General features: G+C 36.1%; 1 pseudogene; it reads left to right on the top strand.

The window, feature by feature from the left end:
• LOC129063197 (cell cycle checkpoint protein RAD17-like) overlaps nucleotides 1-15138 on the top strand; it is a 41481-nt pseudogene extending 26343 nt beyond the window's left edge.
• Nucleotides 15139-15561: the final 423 nt, after the last annotated feature.

Raw genomic sequence — 15561 nt, 5'->3', positions numbered from 1 at the left:
AAAAATACCAGTGTTAGGGACTTAAATCTGAACCTCTGCATGTGGGTCCCAGACAGCAGTATCTTTTTTTTCAAAGCATCTCAGATGATTCTTATGTAAAGGTAGATTTGAAAATCACTGATATACAGGATTAGAAATTTGAAACTAAACATGGGCTGGAGTAAGGTTATAGAAAATACAAGCTGTATTATAGAACAGCAAAGCTCTGACCACAACCTTGGGGAACCTGGGTAAGAGCACATCAAAATTAGTTTTAATACCTGTAGAACTAAATGCTGAGTCTTTTCTTTGAAGTAGATAACTTGAGAAACAGTTTCCCAGTAGAGGCCTGATTATATCTTAGGCTTGACAAATTCATTATTTATTTCACAAATATTTATTGAGCTCCTGGCAATCTACTAGGCGAAAAATGACTGAGAGCAGAGAAAGCCTAGCCAGAGGCCCACAAACCATTTGTATCAGCCATTGCAATTTCCAGAACATGTTGACAATAATACTCACATGGAATTCTTGTTCCTGGGTAATGAACCTTTACAGTAGTAACATTGCTACCATTCACTATTCTAACAATGTCAATTTTTGTGATTTATATATATAATTAATATTGATATGATTTTTTAAAGACAGGAGTCCACTCTGAGGAGGAAAGGCCTTAGGCTGAGAACTATAAACGTAATAATGAAATCATTAAGTAGCTTCATATAACCAGTCATACATGTAAATATCTCAGAGTAGTTCAAGATGAAGCTAACTATTGCAGGACTGAAATATAATAAGCTCTTTGTTTTCTTTAGGATAGCATGTTGGGTTCTGGCTTCTGAACTGTTTGTTTGGTCAGGAATAGTTTAGTCCATCAGAAAGTGTTCTTTGGTGCTTATAAATTGTTGTAAAGCTCTGCTCCCACCAGCCCCCGTCACCCCACCCCAGAAATCATAGAAAAAAAACCCAAAATCTCAGTGCTGTAGGTGGGTAATAAAGGTAGGGAAGACTTGTCAGAGGAGGCGCTAGCTGAGTTGAGTTTTAACAGAAAAATAGCAGTTGTGTTAAAAAAAAGTGTAGAAAAGATTTATTGTGTGTGTATGTATATTACAGAAAAAGAGGAGGGAAGCAAAAATTATGAACTAAAGTTCAATCATCCTTTAAATTAAGAAATTATCAAGCCCAGAAAATACAATTACACTCTCAGATAAACTCCAAGACTATAAAACCTACAGTGAAGCTAAATCTCAGAACATAATTTATTCTATAAAAGGTCCAAGGGGCTAAATTTTTATTTTAGTTTTTATAGAAAAGCAAAAACATCAATTTTCTCATATATCAGCAAATGAAAATAAAGTACTTTATTCGTTGTCTTGATTTCATTGGAATCCGTACAGAAAAGCCATTTCCAGGAAGCAATTTAATCAAAACTATAATATAAAAAAAGACTGTCTATTCACAAAACTCTCTGAATAGTCTTCTTTTAAAAACAGTAAATAATACACATGGGTAAATATTGATAGAACATGTAATACTAAACTCTAAAACCAGTGATAGAAGTTGTATCCTAGTTTTGCAACCAAGATTTAATTTTGTACTTATCTTTGTGTTCTTGGCCACCTTCCTTTCTAGGAGAGGTAAGAAAATCACTGCATAGTGCTCTTTTGGCTCAAGGTAGAAGTCAGGAGACTTGGTGTGAAAGGAAATTTGAGATGAACACATGACACTACCCTAGCCATTTAGAATGTCTGGTTTTCTTAGGTATCTTTGTCCAGATACTCATCTTTAGTGTTTTATCTTACATTCCTTGGTAAACAGAAGAAAGGGAAGGACAGGAATCCCAGCCAGTCAGAACAACAAAACAGCATAAATACAAGAACAAATGGACTAAATCAATGTGATCCCCTGTAGAGAAGAGATTGTTTTCAAGGGTGGATCCAGAATAAGGAGCTCCACCCCTGTGGCCAGAGAACTAGGAGTCCTCAGAATCAGAGGCACTGGCTCCCCCAAAACACAGCTTTTGCTTTGCTTTGGTCTCTCTGATTCCTTCTTTTTATTTCTCCATGCTCTCTCTCACTCTTCATTATTTGCTCCACCAAAACAGGTTAACTCTCCTTAAAACACTGCACTAAAGAGGATGCTGGCACTTGTGCTCTAATCTCTCTTTGGGAATTTATGAGCAGGTTCCCACTTTTCTCAGATGTCTTCTTTTGCTTTCTCCTTTGTCAGACAGGGAATAAATCCTAGGTGACACATAATGACCCTTCCTCCTACTGTCTCTTCAATGTATACAAAAAACATAATAAAGTTCCCTTTGCCATTCTAAATGTCTTCTCACAGTATGTCTTCAAGTTGTAACTAGACTTCTCAGCCTACTTGAATAAGATTATTTTCTTCACAATTTTTATGACCTTGCATGAAAAAAATACCATTATTTTTTAGTGCTGTGCTCTTCCCTCTTTTTATTGAGGAAAGTCATGATTAGTTGGAACCAGAAGGATAAAGACTTACTATATGAAAAGAGTCGTGAAAAAAAATCACTAAGAAACAAAAGAATTTTCTGCTAACTGGTCTCTTTCTAACTGAAAACAATGGCTACTAATATGAACAAACATAAAATATCCTTATCTGATAAATGCATCTGTTTTCTGTGTTGTACTGTAGGCTAAAACACAAAAGAAATTTAGGAGCCATGGGGTTCTTCCATTGGAAATTTAATTCCGAAGTGTTTTATGACATCATTAAAAATTAAATTATTTAGTGAAATTATAATATGTATGTGTGTTTGTGTGTCAGATATATTTGAGATGTTTACCTAAATAAGAATAAAATTTATCTCTAAGTGGTGGTATTTTGTATGATTTTTTAAAACATTTTTCTTATGTTATATTTTAATGTTTTAATTATAATATGCATTGCTTATAATTAATAAAAATAAATTTTTTTCAGATTGAAAAGTGGTTCATGAAATGTTTCAAATGCTAATAGTTTCTCAGAGTTGAAAGGTATCTTAGAAAAGGTACACAATTTCAATGCAAATCCATTTTTAAATAAAGTAACATTGAAATTATTTTTATTACTCTAATTTTAGCTTTGAAAAATATTGAGCGTTTGTGAAATTCCTGATATAAAATATAGCTTCCTGAGTGTAAGATTTGTTCTGTTGTCACCACATTGTACTTGCATCTGAAACTTATATATTATAGATTTATAAGTTCATATTATCTCATTCTAATAAACATTTTTTCTAATTGAACTTATTTAAAAATTTATTTTTATTTCTCAATTACAGTTGACATACATTATTATATTAGTTTCAGTTATACACCCCAGTGATTAGACATTATATACCATAGGGATTATCCCAATAAATCTTGTACTCATCTGCCAACACACATAGTTATTAGAATATTATTGACTATATTTCTTACTTTACATCCCCATGACTATTCTGTAACAACCAATTTGTACCTCTTAATCTATCCCCCTTGTTCACCCATCCCCCCAAAATCCATTTCATCTGGCAACCCTCAAAATGTTCTCTGTGTCTAGGAATCTCTTTCTGTTCTGCTTGTTTGTTTTTATTTTTTTAGATTCAATCATTGATAGATTATTGTATTTATTGCCATTTTATTGTTCATATTTTTTATTATTTCTTCCTCCTCCTCTTCTTCAAAAATCCTGATTTTGTGGTGATTAACTCCTTTAATGTCCTTTGATTCAAAATGACAGCGTGGCTGGGTAATCTTGGTTATAGTTCCTTGCTTTTCATCACTTTGAATATTTCTTGCCAATTCTTTCTGGCCTGCAACGCTTCTGTTGAGAAACAGCTGACAGTCTTATGAGATCTCCCTTGTAAGTAACTAACTGCTTTTCTCTTGGTGCTTTGAAGATTGTTTTTAACTTTTCGCATTTTAATTATGATGTGTCTTGTGTAGGCCTTTTTAAATTCATCTTATTTAGGATTTTCTGCACTTCCTGGACTTGTTTGTTTATTTTTTTCACCAGGTTAGGGAAATTTTCTGTCAGTTTTTCAAACAGGCTTTTTAAAATTTTGTTTTAATTTTCATTTATTGATTTGAGGAGGAGAAGGAGAAGAGAGAGAGAGAGAGAGAGACATCAATTTTGTTGTTTTACTTATTTATGCATTCATTGGTTGACTCTTGTATGTGCCCCACCCAGGAATTGAACTCACAACATTGGTGCAGTGGAACAACACTCTAACCAACTGAGCTAGCTGACAGGAAGCTCAATTTCTTGCTCTTTTTCCAGCACCCCCATGACGTGAATGTTGGTATGCTTGAAGTTGTCCAAGAGGCTCCTCACACTACCTTCATTTTTTGGATTCTTTTTTCTTTTTGCTGTGTGATTGAGTGTTTTTTGCTTCTTAATGTTCCAAATTGCTGATTTGATTTTTGGCTTCATGTATTCTACTGTTCATTCCCTGTAAATTATTCTTCATTTCTGTTAGTGTATCCTTCATTTCTGACTGTTTGGGTTTTGTTTTTTTTTTATGGTTTTCACATCCTTTTTTTAGGCTGTTTTCACTAAGTTAATTGAACATACTTATAACCAGTTTTAAACTCTTCATGTAGTAGATTGTTTGTCTCCAATTTGTTTAGTTTTTTTCCTGGAGTTTTGCTGTCTTTTTTCGTATAGGACTTGTTTCTCTGTTTTCTCATTTTGGTAGCCTCCTTTGTTTGTTTCTCTGTATTAGGTAGGGTTTCTACATCTCCTGAGCTTGGTAGAGTAGCCTTTTATAGTAGGTGTTCTGTAGGATCCAGTGGCACAGCTTCCTTGAATTCAAGCTAGGCATTCGACGTGCATCCCCTCCACTCCATTTGGGCTTTGTGTACCTTCTTCCTGTAGTTGAACCTTGATTGCTGTTGGCATATCAGTGGAAGAGATTTACACCCAGGCTGATTGTCTACAAGGACAGGCTGTAATCACCAACCACAGAGAATCAGCTGTGCATAGGCCCACCCCACAGAGCAGGACTTTTTTCGTCAGGGCTCTGATGCCTGCTGAGTCCACCCCTTGAATGTGTCACTTGTAGAGGTGGTTGGATGGTGCTTTGAAGTGCTGAAGCTGTCCACTGGGTGTTCTGGCTCAGGGGCTCCCAGGAGGAATAGGTCAATATCAGCCTCTGCCCGTTTTCTACCTGGCATGGGTTACAAAGTGATCTGTAGATTGCGGCAAATTGTTCTGGGTTTAGTAGTACTCGGAGAGGCCAACCTGTGAACCAAGACTGGCTACAGCTAGTACTCAGCCTGGCGCCAATTAATGAGACATACAGGGAATACTGAGGCCAGAGGCTGCTTGTTTGAGAGATTTTAGAAAAGTCTGAAGTGTGAGCCAAGGCATGCTATTCATATGGGAAAACCACTAGGAACAGCTTGGATGGGCCTGCAAATTGGGTGGGGTGGGGTCTCAAGGAATCACTAGGGTGGGGCAAACAGTGTGAGCCAGATTGATGGAGACTCAGATATGGTGCCCACCTGCTGGCTTTGTTGGGGGAGCACTAGAAAAGGAACAATGGCTTCTGCCTGCACTTCTGCCTGGAAAAAAGCTGCTCTCTCAGCTCTTGACCTGACGCCAGATAATTCAGTTCCTCCCCATATGTCTTAGGAGTTTTTTGAGCTGCTGCCCCAGCATTGGAGCTCAGAGGGAGTGAGTCCAAGTATGTCCATGCATGAGCTCTTTAAAAGGAACTGCCTGGGACTCTAGAAGCCCTCATCTTATTCAGTCACAATCCCTGCTGTTTTTACAGCCAGAAGTTATGAGGATTACTCTTCCTGGCACTAGGACCCTGGGTTGGGGATCTGGTTTAGGGCTGGTAACCCTGGAGATATTCCTCCAGATTTTTATCTGCTATACATGATTGTAGGACCAGCCTACCTGCCCCTCCTACCAGTCTTGACAGGCTTCTTTTCAAGCATTTCTGAATAATAACTGTTCTGCAGTTTAGTTGTAATTTTGATGTGGATGTAGAGGATGTGAGTACTGCATTTACCTATGCTACCATCTTGACTGGAAGTTGACCTTTTCCAATTGAACTTTAAAAAAAGTGTTTCTGATTATCTACCATGGGGCTGTTATCATTTTTTTCAACAGAGAGACCACCAATCATAAACAGTAAAAATAAACCCTCAGTGCACTTACAAGCAGAATCCAGATGGATCTCAGCTCCCAACCCCTCCCTCGTGCCATGGGGATCTCCCTGCAGCAATGAGAGCAGCAGGACAAAGCAGAAAGGAGCATCTCCCCCTTCCATTCACCACTGCAACCACTAAGAGTAGGACCCTCAAAGTGAGGCCCCAAAGTCATGACTCTTCTCCTTTTCTGCATCTTGATGACCTGACAAGAACTTTAAGAGAACCTTAAATCCCTTTCAAATCTAAACTCTGAATCTACAAAAAATTCATAGGAAAAGCTTCTTTCCATAAAAACATCTTTCTTTGGGGACTTCTCTGGGACTGGATCCATCAATTAATTTCTCTGTCTCTCTTTTTCAGTTCTCCTTGACTGAAGTTTATAAATAAGTTTAACTCTTCCTCTGATTAAAAAAAGGCTTAACACTATCTCCTACCTCGGCAAAATCTCCGTCTTTCTCTTCCATCCGTGTCCATCCTCACCTTCTACTCCTCTCCTCTGTACCACAGGTTGGGTCCTTCTGCCGTCACTCTTCTGTCATTTTGGCCACCAATGGCCTTCTAAAAACAAAACCAATAGTCATCTTGCTACATTTTGCTGAACCATTTTATTTTGTTCATTTTCTTCTTAAAACTTACTTCCATCAGGATCATGGACACTAACTTTTGTCTTTTTCTCATCTCACTACACCCTTTGCTGGTTTCCTACCTTTAGCTTACTCCTAAATATTGGTGTTTTCTAGAACCCCATCCCATTTTTTCTTCTCTTCCTAGGGACTTCACACAACTGATATTGCTGGCTATCCCTATATACTTCTGTCTCTCTTCTAGTTTCACACCAATATTTTTAGTTTTTCAGTCGATATTTATTCTTTCCCTAAACATTAACTGGGTATATATAATGCACCAAATAAAAATGAAAAATAATTAGATTTACTACTGGTCTTTTTTCGTCCATTTTCTCCTCCTTCCAGTCTACCTTTTATTTATACATGAGGCCTGCCTGACAAAAGTCCAACCATTGTTAATATAATGAGAACAGTTTGTGTGGCATCAGTGTAACCTGGCAGTGAAGGAGGTGGACTGGAATGTACATGCATTAACAATGATGACTTCACTGTACTGATCAATGGGGATGGTCGACACCATTGAGTAAGCATGGACATTGTGTGGCCATAGCATTCAAAAAGACTGAGCAAGTAGAGCAATGAATATGCATCAAATTTTGCATTAAGCTTCAACATTCCTCTGCAAAAACTATTCAGATGATTCAGAAGGCTTGCAGGGATGATGCAATGAGTGCAGTGCAAATAAAAAGTGTGGCAAAAATGCTTTAAAGGTGATCTGTTGAAAATGATCCACCTTTTGGAAGGACTGCAACAAGTAGAACACCTGAGAATGTTGAACATGTATGAGCTGCAATTAACTAAGATCAGCAACTCACAGCGTAAGCACTAGAAGCAGATCTGGGGATTCCAAAAACTACTGTGTCCAAAATTTTGATCTTGGCAAGAAACATGTTGTGGCAAAATTTGTTCCATGGCTTCTGCTACCAGAGCAGAAGGAACATCATGCTCCCGTTGCTAATGAATTGATTCAAATCACTACCAAGGAACTGGATTTCCTCAATAAGTTCATAAATTTGAACTCATTTTCCTATGTACAATGTTTCTTGTGTTTTCAAAAAAGTCTCCATTTTTCATAGTACATGGCTGGATACTTTCTGGATGGGCCTTGTATACAAATTTTGCCATGTCAGTCTTCAACATTAAAAAATTCAAGGTCTTACCATATGATCTCAGAAAGGAAATACAAACTAACAATAAAAAGAGGAAAGGAGGGAGGTGGGGAATAGGGAAAAGAAGGAGAAGGGTCAAATCAAGGAACGTGTATAAAGGACCCAAGGACAAAGTCAAAGTGAAGATGGGTAAAGTGGTGGCAAGAAAAGAGAGACAAATGTATTTAAACAATTTAAAAAAAAATTCAATGTCTTTCTAGGGCCCAAATGAAAAAATCCAAAATGCCAAATCCTGGCTTGAAGAGTCCTTCCTCTCTGGCTTACTTCTGTAGTTTCATTTTCTTTTTCTCTCTCTCCGTGTGCCCCCAAACTTGCCAAGCAAACATACACATGCTGTGCTCCCAACCACATCATCTTCATGTACATCACTGGGTTTCACAGTATGGTTTTCTCGTACAAGAATGCTCTTCCCTCCTTTTTTTCACTGACTCAAATGTCTCCTCCTAAGTTAATTTTTCCTCATTTCCCTACCCCCCACACACATTTGTTGGTTTTTAACACAACATATTTTCACTGCAAATACTGGGGGAACTAGGTATCCTTACTGCTTGTGTCTATCACAATTCCTGATACACAGTAAGACTCTTCAAATGTATGGATGAATTAACACATTTATTATTTATTTGTTACATTCAGTTAACAAATAACTACAAAATCACAGAATGTGTGTAATTTGGGTGAATAGAAAAATGAAAATGATTAGGGTTCAAATGAATGAACAGGGCTTTCATTTACTTATAACAATTCTGATTAATGTGTGCCATGATGGGACTTTCTACTCTCTCCCCATTCCAAATATTTTCAGCATGGAAAGTATGTCTTTGGCATTCCCCTCCAACATTTCTTAACTTGGGCTTCATTTCTCTCTCTAGGATCTTTTCGCTCTTTTTAACATTTTTCTCAACACTGCACTTACCCTGTGCCCCAAACTTAACTGAGCACAGAACTAATTCAAATTATAAAATTTAAACAGACTTATTTTGCATTTTTTGCAGGATAATAGTAGTGGAATAAGTAAACAATTTTGACCAACAATTATTTACTTATTCTTTTACCTCTCTTGAGTGATCCTAAAACAAATGCATGCAAAATGTACTGGAATAAGACAGGTATAGGAAGGTATGTATGGTAAAGATAAGGAAATTGTTATATTGATACAATGCTAGGAAAAAGACTTTGGATAGGTTTTCAGGTCTTTTTGTTTTCTCTCATGATCAATACTGAGATTCTAAGTCTATGTATATAAAACATGTATATAAAACCATTTATTTTAGTTGTGACACCCACCCCCCTTGGAATTTAGAGGAAAACTAGAACCCTAAGCTGCTATGTCAGGAAGTTCTTAAGTTTTGGAGTGCTAGTCCATAGTGAGATAGGAATCCATTTACTACTTTTTAATTAAGTATCAGAGTCATATAATTTCAAAAGAATATGGTTATCAGTGGACTCTTTCAAGAGCAACTATTTGTCATTATCATATTGTGAGCCTGATACTCATATGGTCACAACTGCTTAAGTAATTACTAAATATTAACAAGTACACTTCAGAAAATTAATTATGAACTGCATGTCATCTAAGGAGAAGTCAATTTCAACCTATTTAAATGAATATCAATATCCTGTTTCATATGAAACAAATCTTTTACATCTTCAATGTAATTTTAAAAGGAACAGTTAAAAATATTGTAATCACTTCTAATAATTTGCCTATGTTTTCAATACATGGGCCCAAAACAGATATAGTTTTGATTTTGCTCAATTCAACTACATTCTTAAGGACAGATATATATGAGATGTATCTGAACAGCTCTGCTATGTCTCCATCATCTTTAGTTTTCTTTCTGACTCAAAGAGAGCATCCAAGACTGGAACTGTTGAATCATCCTTTGGTATCTATTGTTACTGGTAGCACTGAATCAGGGACAGAGCTGAGAGAGAACTCTAGCAGCCTGGGAAAACATGACATCATGCACCACTGTTCATATCAAAAACTGAGCTAGAGGCCCCCTATGCTATTATATATTTTGTGTTAAACTTAGAGTTTTAAAGAAAAGACCATGTAAACTGCAAGACATTTTGAGATGCTAATGCAGGAAATGCTAAATACTCTACACTACCCTTCAGCCTTGTGTATACAAAAAGCAGGTTTTAGGAAGGGTAAGTGGAGGTTTGAAAAGAATACATGACATATCAAATTCTAAGGGGTCTATGGAAGACCAATAGAGAAAAGTCTCATCCCTCAGTGATGGTGGATAGATATCACAGGCTGCTTCAGTGTACATGAAACTCCAATCTTATTGACCCAGCTGGTGGAATCACTTCTCTCTGTCCTATTACCTATCAAATTACTGCCCACTTATCAGCAGAACAAATAGAGAAAATGACCTCATTCCATGGTGAATTAGAGACACCTTTCTACTTATATAGCTAGAGAGTCTTGCTGGGTGAATGACACTTAGGTATTATCCATTAACTGTGCACTTCTATTGAGAACAATATGCCTACTTAAGCTGTACATTACATAAAAAGTTCAATGTTCATTTGTCTATTGCACAGTTTTTACATACTATTATAATGAGGTAAATGGGAAAATAATGCACAAATGTGGGTGGTTCAAAATATTCCTTCTAAATGCAACATAATTTTCCTTTAAAATTCCACCTGCTGTAAATATGGGATAGCTACAGTGTATTTGTTTTTATTATCCATATTGAAAAATCTCAGAAATAAATAATTCACATAGTTGAATTAATAAGAGCAATTTGGTTACTGTTGCTTTGGAAACAAGTTCTCCTCATAAGGAGTCAGCTGATGTTGAGCCACTATTTTTTAAATATCAAAAATAATTCTGAGCTTTTCAGGGAATTTTTCTTCTTTATTGTTTGGAGAAAGGCAATAAGAATTGCATAGAAAAGAGTCTGATAACAATAACATCTAAGCTACAGTTTCTACTCTCGGAACTAAGGAAAAGATATAGAACAAGTTCTTTTTACTTAACCAAGTAAGCTTGGAGTTAAATCCTGAGTTCCTTTCTGGGCATTATGAATCTGACACTTTTCTCAACATAGTAGAGATTACTTTGTGATTCTCTAAAGAATTAATTGAGGAAAATTAAATTAAATATTTACATGTATAGATGCTATTAATAGATAGTGGTGCTCCGTTTAAAATATTTAAAAAGCTAATACTGCAGTTACCACTCCTCTGCCTCACCATAACTATACAATTAAAAAAGACTACTATTATTCGAGAAAAAAAAAATCACAAATAAATAAATAAATATCAAAGCCACCCATTTAGGACATCTTCCCTAGCTATAGGATCTTAATTGTAGTTGCCAAAAATTATAGATTCTTGGTGTTGGAACAAACTTTGGATGTTCTCTAAGAGGGGAGTTATAAGAGCCACATCTTGATGAGGATAAACATAAATGTGATGCTATGGTGCTAAAGCTATGGACCAGAAGGTGCTGCAAAAGAAAAATCACAAAGCTATCCCAGAAACAAAAGATATACTAATGGAAAATCAAAACTGTCCATAATTTTCCAAAGCTACATTGTACTCAAAATCAGTGCATGTAGTAAATATCTGCCTTGTCTTCTAGACAATATAATTTTTCAGATTTTAGAGATAGTAATAAAGACAATTGCTAGTCTAAGCTTGATTATGAGGATTGCATGAGGTTAATGAAGAGAGATTGATAAAAACACGTTGGAACCATGTCATTTTTGAATTTATGATAACCAAGGGAATATGTATTGGATATAGGCAATAAGGTCAGCAGTATGAAAAATCAATAGTCTCCCTACACACCTTGAAAAATGGCCAAAATACAAAATACTGACAGCACCAAATGCTGGTGAGAATGTGAAGCAACAGGAATTTTCATTGATTGCTGGTGGGAATGCAAAATGGTACAGCCAATTTGAAAGATCATCTTTCTTATAAAACTAAATATATTCTCAACATACAACCCAGAGATCATGAAATACAAAAATCCTTGGTATTTAACCAAATTAATTAAAAACTATCTCCACACAAAAACATGTCCATGATGGTTACACCCAAACAATAAATATTAATAAGCACACACAAAGAAATGAGCGATCATCCAAAAAAACATGGAGAAACTTTAAATGCACATTGTTAAGTAAAGGAAGCCAATCTGAAATGCTTGTATACTGTATGATTCCAACTATATGACATTTTGGAAAAGACAAAACTATGGAAATAGTGAAAAGATCAGTGACCGACAGGGGTAGAGGGGTTGTGAGGGATGAATAGACAGAACACAGAGGATTTTTAGGATACTGAAAACACTGTATTGTACCATAATTATGGTACATATCATCATTATACATTTATCTAAAGCCATACAATGTGCAACACCAAGACTGAACCATATATTAAAAATTGTAGATTTGGGGCAATTAGTATTGTTAATGTAGTTTTATCAATTGTAACAAATGTACCACTCTAGTAGGGGCTGTTGACAATGAAGGAAGCTATGCATTTGTGGGACAGGGGATATATGGAAAATTTCTATATCTTCTGCTCAATATTTCTGTAAATCTAAAACTGCTCTAAAAAATAAAGTCTTTTAAAAAGTAAACAGTCAAAAACATTAAATAAACTAAACTGACTTTATTGTCATCCATGATGTATTAGGAGAGTAGAAAGGAGTAGGAATAAAATTACAAAAGAATCGGCTAAGAGGAGAAGGTAGCTAATTGTTCAGAATGTCTACATAAAGAGTTGTTGGTGAATCTATCTTTTATTTTTTTAACTTTAAAAGTCAAAGAAGCTCAGATATGTAAATATCATATGCACACAGAAGAAAACTTCCAGAATGAATTAAGGGTTGAGGAAACACTGGAAAATCAGAGAACTTTATCTAGGTATATTCAGATATAAAAAAGTTGAAGAAAAAGCAAGATGGGTTTTATGGTCTGAATATCAGACCTTTAATTCTGACTTTGCTCTGCATTAACCTGTTATATAAACAATTTGAACCTTTATTTCCTCATCTTTGAAATTACTGCCTCCTACATTTGGGCGAGGATTAAATAAAATAGGCAAAATATTTAGCACAATGGCTGATACATAATCAGTTCTCTTTTAAAAGCTTTAGTTACCAGGGAAAATCCCCAGTAGGCGGGACTTCGAGGAGGCTCCGCGCTAAGCCCCGGTAGAGCTGGGTGGCTGCCCTACCACCTGGAGCAGAGTCTGTGCTCCTCTGTTCCTCTCCGCCTACAAGGGCATGCAGCTCCCGGCAAGAATGTGGCATCATCGGGGGCAGTTACCTGCATTCTAAAGGAGGTCACGGATTGGGTAGAGCCATCATTTGATGATTTTTCAGAGAATATAATCACTTCTACTATTACTGTCACATCATTAAGTGTGAATAACTCAAGTCATAGAAGAAAGAATGTGCCTTCCACATTAGAAAGTAGCACATTCCCAACTAAAGAAAAAGGAACACTGTCTTCCTCAGAACAGATATATGTTCTAGAAAATTAAAAAAAAAACATCTGTCTGAAAATGAAACATGGGTGGATAAATACAAACCAGAAACTCAGCATGAACTTGCTGTACACAAAAAGAAAATTGAAGAAGTTGAAATATAGTTAAGAGCTGAAGTCTTAGAAGGGCAACCAAAATAGGGTGGACCTATTTTATTAATAACAGGGCCTCCGGATGTGGAAAAACAACAACTATAAAAATACTATCCAAAAAACTTGATATTCAAGTACAAGAGTGGATTAATCTGGTTTTACCAGACTTCCAAAAGATGATTTCAAGGAGATCATGTTTAATCATGAATCAAGCTTCTATGTATTTCCCTATCAGTCACAGATAACAGTTTTTAAAGAGTTTCTGCTAAGAGCAACAAAATATAACAAACTACAAATGGTTGGAGATAATCTGAGAACTGATAAAAAGATAATTCTGGTTGAGGATTTACATAACCAGTTTTATCAAGATTCTTGTACTTTACATGAAGTTCTAAGGAAGTATGTATAGATTGGTCAATGTCCTCTAGTATTTATAATTTCTGACAGTCTCAGTGGAGGTAATAATCAAAGGTTACTGTTTCCCAAAGAAATTCAAGAGTGTGCTATATTAAATATCAGTTTCAACCCAGAGGCACCACAATTATGATGAAATTTCTTAATCAAATAGTGACAATAGAAGCTAATAAGAATGGAGGAAATATTACTGTCCCTGATAAAACTTCTCTAGAGTTGCTCTGTTAAGGATGTTTTGGTGATATCAGAAGTGCAAAAAACAGCCTTCAGTTTTCTTCTTCAAAAGGAAGGAACAATTTATGCTTAAGGAGAAAAGGAATGTCTTCATTAAAATCAGATGCTGTGCTGTCAAAATCAAGACGAAGGAAAAAACCTGATAAGGTTTTTGAAAATCAAGAGGTTCAAGCTACTGGTGGAAAAGATATGTCTCTCTCTCTCTCTTCAGAGCTTTGGAAAAATTTCTATATTGCAAAAGAGCACCTTTAACAGAATTAGAATCACCTCAATTGCCCTCCCATTTATCAGAGTATGAATGGGATACATTACTTGTTCATCCTGAGGAAGTAGTAGAAATGTCACACATGTCGGAAGAGTTATTTAATTTATATCTTCACCAAACATACGTAGATTTCTTCATGGAAGCAGATGATCTTGTGAGAGCCAGTGAATTTCTGAGTTTTGCAGATATCATCATTGGTGACTGGAATACACATTCTTTACTCAGAGAATATAGTGCATTTATAGCCACAAGAGGTGTGATACATTCCAACAGAGCCCAAGGATTTGCTCATTGCCAAGGAGGAGGATCAAGTTTTTGACCATTGCACAAACCCCAGTGGATTTTAATAAATAGAAAGCTCAGATTTCTTTATCCAAGATACTGGAAGTCTTCCTCTGAAGCAGCACTTCGGAAGACTAAAAATGGAAGTCCTGACTGACAGGGAGCATGGAATGATAGGCCCAGAAGTGGATATGAAGCCCCGCTTAACAGAGAACAGCCTGCAGAGGAAGCTCTAGATGAACCCACTCAAACCACAGAACCTGAATCCTGGTCTCTTCCTTTGAGTCAGAATAGTGGGAAGAACTGCCTACCAGCCAACCTCAGCCCTTTTCAACCCAGGGAGGCCTGGAAGAAGAAGACAACGTGGTAATAGAAGACTATGAGAGTGATGGGCCATAGAAAGCAGCCCAGCAATCACACTGCTGCTTGACAGATTCACATTGGTTTTATTCAGTGGCAGTTGAACAGAGATAATATACTTTTCAAGTGAATTACAGTTTAAGTCTTCACCGTTGTAGTATTTCAGTACAAGAAACTGACTCTTCTTGAACTAAATAGAAGATCAAGCCTTTAAATAGTATCTTCAGTTTTTTTCTCTAGTATTTATTTTATCTTGTGTGTGGTGTTGAGAGGAGAGGTCAGCATGTATGAAGTGTGTTTGAACATTATGCCAAATATCACAAAGTGTGAAGGAAAAATTCAGAACACAAAAAGTTTATGGGGTTGTAAATATGAATAAAAGTTTATGAATTATGAGTGTAAATAAACTTTGTGCCTTAATCATACTTTTTCTATGGTCTCTAGCTTCTCAGATACCTTTTA

This window comes from Pteronotus mesoamericanus, unplaced genomic scaffold (assembly GCF_021234165.1).
Source record: "Pteronotus mesoamericanus isolate MK-2021 breed Mesoamerican mustached bat unplaced genomic scaffold, CSHL_Meso_final scaffold_85, whole genome shotgun sequence".
Taxonomy (NCBI): domain Eukaryota; kingdom Metazoa; phylum Chordata; class Mammalia; order Chiroptera; family Mormoopidae; genus Pteronotus; species Pteronotus mesoamericanus.
The sequence above is the reverse complement of the archived record's forward strand: the minus strand, read 5'-3'. Positions and strand labels throughout refer to the sequence as shown.